The following is a 13,252-nucleotide window of genomic DNA, read 5'->3' as shown; positions in this document are numbered from 1 at the left end:
TTTTCCTATAGGCTTTGTGGTGTCGCTGTTTCATTAACGCCCAGCCTGTAGAGAGGAGATGTCCTCCCACAGGCCTTGTGGTGTTTGTATGCTGTTTTCGTGGGTTTTCACGAAACAGCACGTGATAACACTTTCAGTTATCAAACCATAAGCCACCCGCCTGTAAAACCTACAAGATTGGTCAGATCCACGAGGCAGCTGTTTGCAGTTCCAGCCTTTGCTCCCCGCCACGGCTTGTGGTGCAGCGGCTCAGCAACAGGGCAGACCACGCCTCTAGGTCTCTCTTGTTATTATATTTAAAACTCCCACGTCTCAAAACACATGGCTTTTCTATACAACATGTGACCACTGCCAATTTGACTGAGGTCAGGTGATCTTACCACCATCTTAACTGTGGTCAGGTGACTTCACCACCATATTAACTGAGAGCCAGGTCAGGTAACCAAGTCCTGCCATCTTTACTGAGGTAAACCCTGCCTGGTCCCCTGGTTTACTTATGTCTTTGTCTCTAAATTCTTTCTGACTCTGTTACATGTGTGTTTTGTGCAGTGTGGCATGCTTTTGGTAGGGACCACCAAGAGCATCCACTTTGCCCAATTCCTGTTCACTGTGTGTGTGTGTGTGCATACATGTAACTTAAATGCACCTATGTTTACTATTAAATTTTGCACTTGTCTGTCCATTATATCTCATTTCAGACTAACAAAACATTAAGTTTCATGTTTTAAACTGGTATGTACTTTAAAGTCTCTTACAAAAATATGGTATATTTAATTCAACCCTGATTTAAAATATATTAAGCTATTCTCTATTATTGTCAGTTCTGCCATTAACCTTCTATTGCAAGCAGTTTTTTCTTCTTTCTGACTTTTTATGAGTGTAAATCTTACCTGTTAAGTTGAGAGCCAATACAGTCAAGCTTGGACCCACCTCTCCAGGTAGATTCTATACTGTAGTCATAATTTATCTATACCTGGTAAATAGCCCTCAATTGCTCAGAGATCTGGAGAATATGGCATTTAAATATTTAATTATTAAAAACTTTTCATAACAAAAAGAGACAGGTTGGCTCCTAACAGCAGCACTCTATTTCCTCCAAAGAAGACAAATAGGCACAAAACAGCGTCCATCTGCAATTCGCTTCAACTGCCAAGTACTGACCACTGGGCAAAACTGCCTTTCATCTAAACTGAAGATCTCCAGACAGTGGACAGAATCACTGGAATCGACAGCCTAGCTGCTCAGGTCAAGGTAGGCTTATATTCCTATATATTTCTTAGCCCACAAGACCTTCTAAGCCTGGTGGGCTCTTCACTAAATGGCAAAAGAAAAATACGACCCTTAGCAACCAATCAAGTTCTCTGTCATTTGTTAATCAATAACTCAAATAAAATTTTATCCTTCTCAAAGATCTCTGATGCAGTTTGACAGCTGAGAGGTTTTATCAGTTTAAAAGGACAACCTTACCAAACAGATTTCAGTAAAATACAAATACAAGTTGTTAAGGTATGTACCTGCAAGTTATAAAGGTGTGAGGACAAGTACACACTATCAAATTTCTCTCTCACGCTGCCTTTTCTAGTCTTAAAGATACTTTTCATTATTCAAAAATATCTTTACAGTCATTCTGATATAAATATGCTGCTGTTTAAAACTTATGTTTTCACAAACCCAAAAAATTCTTGTGAGTTCCAGGGAGTCAAATTGAAGGATCCATCTTAAACATGTCAGATACATCTCTCTCAATTTCCTGGTCCTAAATTTTTTTTCCTAAACTTAACTTTGTCCTCTGTTCTGCCAATGCCTTAAACAGGTGTAAGAGACACCAGACATTTCCATACCACAAACACCAGACAGGAGCAAAGAGACCAGCTACCCCAGGATGTGACCAGCACCCAGCTTTCTCAAGTTCCCCCCCCCCAAGATGACGCCCACATCTTGAAGCAGTCTTGAGAATATGCTGTCCCAATTCCTTTAACCTGTTGTGCCTAACCTCTTGCCTTTCTATTATAAAAAAGAGATGGGAATGTAATGGTCTGTCCTGTTCCTTTAAGAGACAAGCTCCACCCACTCCCTCCCCCATCCACTGAGGCAAACAGATCTTCCTTCTGCTTCCAGTCTGAGTCTTTCCTTTCCAGCTCTCTCCCTAAGAGGCAGCTTCTGCCTCTCTCCCTTCTCCTCACTTCTCCCCTCCCCCTCTCTGTTTCTCTCTCTCTCTCTCTCTCTCTCTCTCTCTCTCTCTCTCTCTCTCTCTCAATACCCACTTTCTCTGCTTGACTGTCTCTGTCTCTCACTCTCACCTACCCTGTGGCTCCCAGCCTGGAACCAGCTGGCCCTCATGGCCCCCAGGCCACTCGGGGAACTTCAGTGTTTTACCACTGTGGCTCCTTGTGGACCACTGCCCGCTGCAGCCACTCAGGGAACTGCAGCATTTTATTTTTACCATAACACCTATTATTTAATATATTATTTACCCCTAAAGAATTAGAGTCACATCTGTGGGATCTATGACTTCTCCCCAGAATGAGTTCATTTGCTCCTGGGTCACTGAGGTCAGATTCCAAGAATACTGAAGTTGGAAATGAGTTTATAGATAGGTATCCCACCAAGAACCCATTTAACAGGTGAACACACACAACAGGACAGCCCTGGTCATGCTGTTTTAAGTGACCTTTGGACTCATCATAACTCAAGGTTCAGCTCCTATGTCTCTCTCTTTCCCAATGGGGTAAGCCACTCTTGAAACTGATCTGAAGCTGGAACGTGTTGTTCTCAGTGTCTCCATCATTAACTGACCTCTCATTCCTACCAGGGAGACTGGGATTCCTGAAGAAGCCCTTAAGATAAGAGTGGAGAGAGGGAGCGTAATTGCCCTAAGAGGGGAAAAGAAATTTTAAGAGCGATTAAATTTCTCAGACCTCAGTGTCTCAGGCAACCCTCGGAAGCAGAGTGGGTTCAGAGAACCGGATTGACAGCAGGGTCAGGCAAGGTGCCCATGCCACAACCCAGAGTCTGCTTTATTCAAATATGATCCTGTTAGTTTGCTATCTGTTATTAGCCAGAGTTGTGATTGGCCGACACAAAAGTAACAATGGTCCCTCTTTATTTGAAGTTTCACTGTCAACTGGAATCTCAAAATATTAAATAAAAAATACCCCCAAATTAGAAATTGTATATGTATTTTAAATTTATTTATTTATTTGTTTGTTTTGTTTTGTTTTTTGAGACAAGGTTTCTCTGTTACAGTTCTGGATGTCCTGAAAGTTGCTCTGTATACCAGGCTGGCCTTGAATTCACCAAGTGCTGGAATTAAATGTATACACCACCAACACCCAGCTAAACTTTTAATGTTTTGTAGTGTGGGGTATAAATTCATATAGCTCCCCCATGATGAGCCTACATTCTATCACTGAGTTGAATTCTGAACCAAATGATAAATTTTAAAATATTTTTATTGTGTGTGGTTACAATTTTCGAGTTTATTACGGGCTATTACTAATCTCTCATTGTGTATAATGTAAATTAACTTTTATCATAGGTATGCATAGAGAAAAAAACAGCAAAGATAGTGCAGTCAGCAGGTTCAGGCTTCCAAGGAACATCCTGAAATAGTCCCCTCAGATAAGGGGGACCATTGTACTTCTAAATTAGATTTCCAGTTAGCTCACATACTAAATTAGGTGGCAGCTCCTTATGGCTCAGAGAGTGAGGGCTAACTGGGGAAGAGGGATGGGCTCACTCCTATATCTCAAGAAAGATCTTAGGCTCAGGTCAGACAGGTTCTCACACCTGGCTTCAAGGCAAGGGACAAAGAAGTGACAAGTGCTGTCCCAACTAGGAAAGAGTGAGTGGGGTGGGCTACCTTGATGTCCTGAAGGGCTGTAATATGTAGGTTTCGGTTCTCTGAGAGGGACAAACAGGTGTCTCTCTCAACAAAGGGCCATTTATCAGCAAAGGGCGAGAGTACAAACAAGGCCTGAGTCAGCCCCACAAGGTCTCAAGGAGAGTTCCTGCAACCCCCTTGAAACTTGCCCAAGTATGTCCAAAGATAAAACCTCAGTCAATTAAAAACATACTCATGTGACTGCTGCTTGTTTGACCAATCATGTTTGACATGACCTAACTGTTTCTAAAATTACCCTGGCTGTGCTTAAAAGGAGCCTGCACACTCAGGGTCATCGCCATGTTGTACAGGTGAACAAGCCCACACGCCTGCTGGTATAATAAATGCTCTTTGCTCTTTCGTACTCTTTGAGTCTGGGGTCTTCCTTCAGCTTTTGCTCAGACCCTTACAACCTGAAGCTCTTAATGTGTCAGGACAGAAACCTAGTGTGGCCGGTGCTTCTGGATAAGGTGATAATCAACTCTACAGGCAGGTGTCTTAGCCTTGGAAGAAATGGAGCCTCAGAAAAAGTCAAAGACTATTAAACAATCCACGACTATAGTAAAACCTAGAACAGAAAACTCCAAGAGACTCTTCTGAGCTAGTGAAATCATGCAGAAGGCAAGGACAGAGAACGCATCAGTCAGGCTCTGGTGACAAGCAGGTGACACGAACTGGAACTCTTGTTTGTGTTTGTCTTTGATTTGTGTTCGTCTTTGGTTTGTGTTGTTTATTTTGTTTTACAACAGGGTTTCTCTGTGGAGCTTCGAAACTCACTCTGTAGACTAGACTGGACCGACTTTTCCTCCTGAAACTGCTTCTCCAAAGCTAGGATTACAGGCAGGTTTGCACCAACACCCCACCCCTCCTGAAGCAGAGTGGTTGAGAGTTTCCCTCACAAGAAACTGTGGAGATGTAGCTCAGCTGGTGGAGTGGAGTGCTTGTCTAGCATATACAAAGCCCAGGTTTGATCCCTAGCACCCAATAAGCCATACTGACAAACGCCTGTAATTCTAACAGTAAGGAGGTAGAAGCAGGACACTTAGAAGTTCAAAGTCCAGCATGTCTATGCAGCAAGTTCAAGGCCAGCCTGGAGTTCACACGAGCCCATCTTCAAAACAACAAATGCTTATCAAGAGGGACCATTCATGATAATGTGTGGCAGTGCTCTCAACCGTCCTGATGCTTTGACACTCTAATACAGTTCCTCATGCTATGGTGACCCCCAGCAATAAATTATTTTTGTTGCTACTTCATAACTGTAATTTTGCCACTGTTATGAATCATAATGTAAATATCTGATACACAGAATATCTGAGATGCGGCCCCTGTGAAAGGGTTGTAATGTGGGATTCCCCTCTATATGCTGTGAATACCATTGGTTAATAAAGCAACTGTCTTGAGCCTGAGCAGAACAGAATAAAAGTAGGCAGGAAAAACTAAACTGAATGCTGGGGGAAAGAAGGCGGAGTCAGTGAGAAGTCATGTAGACCCACCAGAGACAGATGCTGGATAGAACCTTGTCAGTAGCTACAGTCATGTGGCAATACACAGATTAATAGAAATGGGTTAAATTAAGATGTAAGAGTAAGCCAATAAGAAGCTAGAGCTAATAGGCCAAGCAGTGATTTAATTAATACAGTTTCTGTATGGTTATTTCGGGAGTTGAACAAGTGGCCTCTGACAACAGGGTTGCTTGCTCACCGAAGGGGTCTTGACCCACAGGTTGAGAACCATGGATGTAGGGGTAGTGAAAAGAGACCTGAAAAGATGGTGCAGGTGCAGTGTCCTTGCGACTGTGACAACTAGGAGCTGGTAGCACACCTGGGCCTGAAAGGGCAGAGTCTCCATCTCCATGGACGGGAATGCAGCAACCGTAGTGACCTGGCAAGGAGAGGGGAAGGAAGGAGAGGGGGTCAGAGTTCAAGGTTAGCTTGGTCTACACAGGGAGACCCTGTGTCAAACAACATAATGACGATTTAATCTAAATGATGATATCTTGTGGCACATAAAAGGTGTGAGAAATTTACATTTTTTTTGTTTGTTTTTTGTTTTTTGAGACAGGGTTTCTCTGTAGCTTTTGGAGCCTGTCCTGGAACTAGCTCTTGTACTCACAGAGATCTGCCTGTCTCTGCCTCCCAAGTGCTGGGATTAAAGGCATGCACCACCATGGCTTGTCTGAGAAATTTACATTTCAGAGTCCATAAAGAGTTCAATTAAAATGCAGCCGTATCCACTGTGTCATCTGTTGCTGCTTTTAGGCTCTAAGAGCATAGTTTATTCCAAAACCTGAAATATTTATTAATGAAATAAGTTAATGAAATAAAGTGAAGGTGCGGTCTTTGGTCTAAACTAGATGGCTTAGTGGCTAAGACCATGTATTGTTCCTGCAGAGGTCCTATATTTGGGTCTCAGCAACCACAACTAATTGTAACTCCAGCTGCAGGATTTAAATCCTGGCATCCAAGAGCACCTGCAATGCGCAATGCACATACATGATACACACATACACACATGCGCACACACATACACACACATGTGCACACACACACACACAGAGTTTTGGGTTAGTTTGGTTTTGTTTAAGCGTCTTGTGGTTCATTCATTTTCCAGGACGTGGTGGCATGGGCAAGGAGCAGAGGACAGGGAGAGCGAGGCAGAGTTTAGATTCCCTTCCTCCATCTCTCCTTTCACCCCTACTTGCTAGGTAGCCGCAGTTGCTGCTTCCCCTGCAGGAAGGTCCTCTTTTTTTTTTTTAAATTAATTCATTTATTTACTTTACAAACCAATCCCAGTTCCCCCTCTCTCCTCTCATCTAGTTTTCCCCCACCTTTCCCCCCACCCCCATCCACTCCTCAGAGAGGTTAAGGTCTCCCCTGGGAGGTCAACTAAGTGTGTCCCATCATCTCATTGAGGCAGGACCACCCCACCATACACACTAATGCATATGCTGAGCAAAGTATCTCTCCATAGAGAATGGGTTCCACAAGTCAGTTCATGCATTAGAGTTAGATCCTGGTCCCACTGCCAGTGGCCCCACATACTGCCCAAGCCCCACAGTTGTCACCTGTGTTCAGGAGGCCTCGTTAGGACCTATGCAGGTTCCCCAGTTGTCAGATCAGAGTCAGTGAGCTCCCACTAGTTCAGGTCAGCTGATTCCGTGGATTTCCCCATCATGGTCTTGACCCCTTTGTTCATAGTATCACTCCTCCCTCTCGTCAGTTGTACTCCAGAAGCTCAGCCCAGTGGTTAGCTGTGGATCTCTAGATCTGCTCCATCAGTTTCTGGATGGGGATTCTATGATGTCAATTAAGGTAGTCTTCATTCTGATTACAGGGAAAGATGAGTTAAGGCACCCTTTCTCCTATTGCCTAGATTCTTAGCTGGGGCCATCCTTGTGAAATCCTGGGAATTTCCTTAGTGCCAGGTTTCTCGCTAACCCCATAATAGATCCTTCTATCAAGATACCTCTTTCCTTGCTCTCCCTCTCTGTCCTTCCCCCAACCTGTGTCGAGGACCTGCCTTTCTGATTCCTCCTGTTCTCCTCCCTGCTCCTCCTCTCTCCTCACCTCTCTGCTTCAACCCTCCCCCCTCTCCACCTAAGCTCCCAATTTGCTCAAGAGATCTTTTTTATTTCCCCTTCCCGGGGGAATCCTTGTATACGTCTCTCTTAAGGTCCTCTTTGATACCTAGCTTCTCTGGGATTGTAAACTATAGGCTGATTGTCCTTTACTTTATGTCTGATATTCATTTATGACTGAGTACATACTATACTTGTCTTTCTGGATCTGGGTTACCTTACTCAGGATGTTTTTTTTTTCTAGTTCTGTCCATTTACCTGCAAATTTCAAAATGTCATTGTTTTTTACTGCTGAGTAAGGCCCACTTTTTATAGCTGTGCTACCCAGGTTTCTCTGATCCCTGCCCTTTCAGGCCCTAGAGTGAGTTTGGTCACAATGGCTGAGGTATCAAGTAGCTGTATTGTGCTTTATATATAACCCAATATATTATTCAAAACTTTAGGCCAGAGGTTCTCAGCCTGAGGGGTGCAACTCTTCTGGGGGTCAAAAGGCCCTTTCACAGGGTCGTCTAAGACCATCAGAAAGGACAGATATTTACATTACAATTCATAAGCATAGCAAAATTGCAGTTAAGAAGTAGCAACAAAAATAACTTTATGGTTGGGGTCACCACAACCTGAGGAACTGTGATGTGGGATTCCCCTCTGCATGCTGTGAATAACATTGGTTAATAAAGAAACTGTCTTGGCCTGTGATAGGACAAAAGAATAAACTAGGTGGGGAAAACTAAACTGAATGCTGGGAGAAAGAAGGCAGAGTCAAGGAGAAACCATGGAGCCGCTGCCAGAGACAGACGTTCCGAAATTGCCAGTAAGCCACAACCACGTGGCAATACACAGATTAATGGAGATGGGTTAGTTTGGGATCTAAGATTTAACCAGAAATATGCTTAAGCTATTGGCCAAACAGAATTGTAAATAATATAGCTTCTGTGTGGTTATTTCAGGAGTCTGAGCAGCAGGAAACACACAAGTGGACTCCTAAAACAGAACTGTACTAAAGGGTCCCAGCATTAGGAACGTTGAGAACCACTCATCACTTTAGACAGTTCCATGGAAGTTTCCAGAGAACTATTTTAGGGACAGAGGCCTTTGCTTTTCTATCTTAGGGTTTATGCCTGTGGACATGCCTCAAACTTCCCTGCCGCTCTACAAGTACGGAGAGGATCCCTGCAGCCACACTCACTGGCTCTCTGTTACCTCTCCTGCTTTCACTGCCTATTCTTTCCCTTGCTTCTGTACCCTAGCATCATCCCTAAGTGCAACCAGGGTTCTGCTCAGGACTTGGCTTATGGGAGCTCAGCTAGGAGAAGCACATTGTCTTCTTCAGCTGGTCTGTTTGAGTTTTGTGACAATCTTACTCAGCGCAGGTTGGTCTTCAACTTGCTATGTATGACCATGCATTTGCTTCTACCTCCCAAGTGTTTGCACTGCAGACCTGAGCTTAAAGCTGTAACTCGGTGGTAAAGAGCTTACCTAGGATGTGTACCTGGGATTCAATTCCTAGCACCCCTGAATGAATTTTAGAAACATGTAGACTTTCTGTTTATGATTTGTTATGGAGCATTTAATTACTTTGTAATCATAAGACACTGATTTTCCAATTCATTGAGATCTATTTCGCAGCCCAGAAAGTGACCAACTTTTATTAAAGTCCTTTATGTCCTTGAAAAAATATATATAATTTGCAGTTGTTAGGTGCAATGCCTTATTTGATATATATTTTATTGATGTAATTGTAGCTCTTTGAAGGTATTAATTTTTAAGTCAACTTATAACAGAATTAAAAATACTAGAAGATTAGTTAAATAAAATATGTTTCTTTCATGGGGTGAGCTATCTTACAGCCATCAACAGTAAGGAATAAGGTCTAAGAGAATAGACACAAAAATAAGCATGCCGCACAGAAAAGTGAAGCTGACCAATTGCAGTATAGTACTGCTTGATTGGGGAAACATTAAATAATCCCGCAGGGATGATATAACCAGTGACTACTCACTGATCTGTAATTTTCTATATTTCTGTAATTTTCTAAAATAAGTACTTGTTAGTTCAGTAACAAAAGGTGAATTACAAAATACAGTGCTGCAAATGAAGGCAGATGTCCTGCTTGTTACATTGGAAATGCTATCAATCTAAGAAACACATCATTTGGACTGAAGGAGACTTTGTGAGTATCTAGAACATGCTGGCCTCTTTCCTACAGGTATTTTCTTTTCTGATATGTTTCCAGTTTTAATTTGAAAAAACAAACAAAAATGAAAACAAAAAAGTTTGAAACATATACATACATTTAGGAGGGCATGGAGAGAAAAGGGATGGAGTACCAATAGCCATCAGCAAGTGTTCTCAACACTGGTTCTGTAATTCAGTTTCTCTAATTAAACCTCAACCTTCAAAGTTTATTTTAGTTGTTTTTTACAGTTATCCATTTAAACAACACCAACATGAAATAACTAAATCAAGATTATCTAGAAAACTCTTTGCGTCGATTCCTAGCTGGAATAGTTCGTGTCTAAATCACGAATAGGCTCAGGTGCCCTCTCTGTGCTTCTCTGTGTGCCGGACTTTCGTCACCCCTCATATACTTAGCAAATAAAGCATTAAAATACAGCCAGTGCTTCATATACCAAAACCATGTTCACAATGCTTAAGGGTGCTTACTGATCTGCCAGAAATGTGGTCAGAGCAAACAAAGCAGTGTGGACCCATTTAAAGAGAAATTAAGAGGCAATTGGAGATGTGACTCAGCTAAGAGCTCTTGGCTGCTCTTCCAGAAGATCCGAGTTTGATTCCCAGTGCTAACATCCAGTGGGGTCACAGTGGCTTGTTAACTCCAGCGGCAAGGGATCTAGCTCCTTCTTCTGGCCTCTTCAGGTACCTGAACCCTTGGTAACTGAACAGGTACCTGAACATGCACACACACACACACACACACACACACACACACACACACACACACAAAATAGTAAAATAAATATCTATTTTTTTAAGTCAAGTGATCTTGGTGGTACACACCTCTAATGCCAGCACTGGGGAGGCAGAGGCAAGCGGATCTCTGAGAGTTCTAGGCCAGTCTGGTCTACACAGTGAGTCCCAGGACAGCCAGGGTTATGTAGAGAGACCAAACAAGGAAGCAAAAGTCAAATGAACAGATAACTGATTCAAGGTGAATGGTGGAATTTCCTGTCAAGAGAGCTCCCCAACACACTACGGGTCAGGCAGTAGAGAAGGCAAGCTCCTCCAGACTCTGTGATGATTGACTCTGCCTGAATGGATGTTGAGTTATAAAAATATATACAAATCTTGAATAAATGAGAACTATGAGAATGGAAAAACAACAGCAATGGCCTCGTCTTCTACTGCACCAATAGTTACTCTCTTGGGATATGCAAGTAATTGGATTACTGATGCCAGCCACATGCTCTGTGCCCGGTAAGAGGATTATCCCTGTGTTCGGAAGCTTCCTTCCAAAGGTGCAGTCTAATTCCTTGACCTGCTGTGGTGAGGGGAATGCTAGAGAAGCCTGCATTTTATACCACGGCTGGGCAGAGAAACCAAGTGATGCTAAGCAGTTCCCCTATCTCTTGCTTGTCCATGCCAGCTCTGAAACAAGACAGAAATAGGCAGCCTCCGCCACCGCCATGTGGACATCGCCACAATGGACACAGTTATGCGCCACTGTCTGCTACCAAAGCAGAGCTGACAAAGGCACCACTTCTCGAGTGTCCAGGACCAGGTCTCCCAGCTGAGCCGTCTAAGTGACCCTCAGGTTGACATGTGTTGTTCTTTCCTTTCTAATAGCACACTCACAATGTCCTCGACCCACCAAACAGAGACAAGTCAACCACTACCCAGTAAAAAAATGCTTATTCGTGAGTGATTGATGACCAAAGCCCAAACCTGGCCTCAGGGATATGATAATGGGTCTCCAGTCCTGACCAGATTGGCTCTGACTCAGCATAACGTAGTTGGACTGTTTAGGGCAAGAGCTCAGGAGTGAAGTGCTGAAGATTTGATACCAGCTCCACTGTGTAGATGCCATGTTCTCCAGAGTCAACAGTTAGAGGACTCATCCTCCACTCCTTCCAGTGCCTCTCTAAGACATGTTCTCTACATTACCTCAGTGTAAACCACAGACGTTAGAAATCTTGTATTTTTATGGAGGATGTAATGGTTAGAAAGAATGCATAGCTGGGCACGGTGGCATGCGACTTTAATCTCAGTACTCGGGAGGCAGAGGCAGAGGCAGAGGCAGGCAGATCTTTGTGAGTTCAAGACCAGCCTGGTCTGTATAGTGAGATCCAGAACAGCCAGAACTACAAAGCAAGACCCTGCCTCAAAAGAAAATAAAAACAGCAGCAGCGAAGGAATAATATAGGCATCCTGAAGTACACCACCTAGCTGATTTTCAACTCAGCCAATTGCGTTTCCTCTAGTCGCCCCAAGCACACTTCCTTCCTGTCTTATCCCCATCTCTTGTACTGTATTCCTTCAAAATATCAAAGAACATTCTATCCATTATATGTCAATCAGACGAAAGCATTTGACATAACCACCAACCATAGTGTTACCTCATTTTGTTTAAAAAGCAATGACTCCTTTAAAACATCTACCATTGAGGCAGAGATCGAATGTCCCTGATTACTTCGAGAAGTTTATTTGGGCCACACATTTCATTACATGACTTTTAAGTTTCTTTGAATCTATTAGAATTACCCCGCTTTTTTTAAAAAAAATGATCTTTTCAGATTCTTTGTTCCTAACCTAACCCTTGTGACCACCAGCAAATGTCAGGGCTGTTTGCTTTTCCCACCCTTTAGTGTTCAGTGCTTTGGGTGCCCCTCAGTGCCACACCAGCTTCGCACTTGCACTCAGGGGTCAGCCGGGTCCCCATTTCCACCTTCACTAAGAGCATCATCTCAAAACTCACTTCCTCAGGAGTCTGAGGTCACTGAGCTGGGATGCAGGTTTCTCAAGACTGGCCTTGTGGCCTCAAGAAACAAGGCAGTTTGTTTTGAGGGTTGTTTTTGTTTGAGTTGCTAGGACCTCAGGATGCCAGGGTCTCATATATGGTTGACCAAGTATTTTATCATTGAGTCATGCCTCCAGACACCTCCAGAAGTGAGGTGTCTAAAATGCTAATTGAATGATTCCACAGGCGACTTCAGGGATGTTTGTGCGCCTCGTGGCATATGAAAACAATCGCTCACTTTAATATTCAAGTAGAAGAATTGGATAAATACAGCTCCCGTCACCTCCAGCCTCAACAGTCAAGGAATTAGCTTCCTTTTCATGTCCTCCTTTGGTCAAGAGGTCCATTCTGCTGGCTTTTGCTTGCCCCCATCCCACCCCAGCCAAGACAGGGTTTCTCTGTATAGCCCTGGCTGTCCTGGAACTCATGTTGTAGATCCACTTGCCTTTGCTTCTCAAGTGCTGAGATTAAAGACATGCACCACTACCATCCAACTAATGGATTAATTCCTTAAGCCATGGAGCATTCCAGGACAATGAGACCGTTGATTCCATCTGTCTAGTCAAAAACTAGGGCAACACCTGGATGAAGGCTACCTGTGGGCCTCTGGTCAACCTTGCTTTAAGCTTTGGTTATCACTTGATGGATTATCACTTGATGCTGTCAATCACAGTGACATGCTGTGCTATAGTTTGGATTTGACTTCACCCCGTGTTCTTCAAGGATCCATTGTAACTGAAGTTTGTTTGGTCCTAAAGGTGGCTCCCTTGGGAACCACTTTAGGAAGTGGAAAATCCTTAGGTCCCTGAGGGAT

At 43.3% G+C, this 13,252-nt stretch overlaps 1 long non-coding RNA gene across 1 annotated transcript; it reads left to right on the top strand.

Annotated features, from left to right (window-relative positions):
• The first annotated feature begins 319 nt into the window (after positions 1–319).
• On the top strand, positions 320–3,153 carry LOC146894879 (uncharacterized). Its single transcript, XR_015001305.2, has 3 exons — positions 320–466; positions 1,102–1,251; positions 1,814–3,153. It is a non-coding gene; the product is annotated as an uncharacterized LOC146894879 (long non-coding RNA).
• The last annotated feature ends 10,099 nt before the right edge of the window (positions 3,154–13,252 follow it).

This window comes from Myodes glareolus, chromosome 5, assembly GCF_982192425.1.
Source record: "Myodes glareolus chromosome 5, mMyoGla1.1, whole genome shotgun sequence".
In the NCBI taxonomy this organism is placed as follows: domain Eukaryota; kingdom Metazoa; phylum Chordata; class Mammalia; order Rodentia; family Cricetidae; genus Myodes; species Myodes glareolus.
Note: the sequence above shows the minus strand (reverse complement) of the source record. Positions and strands in the feature narration are given on the sequence as shown.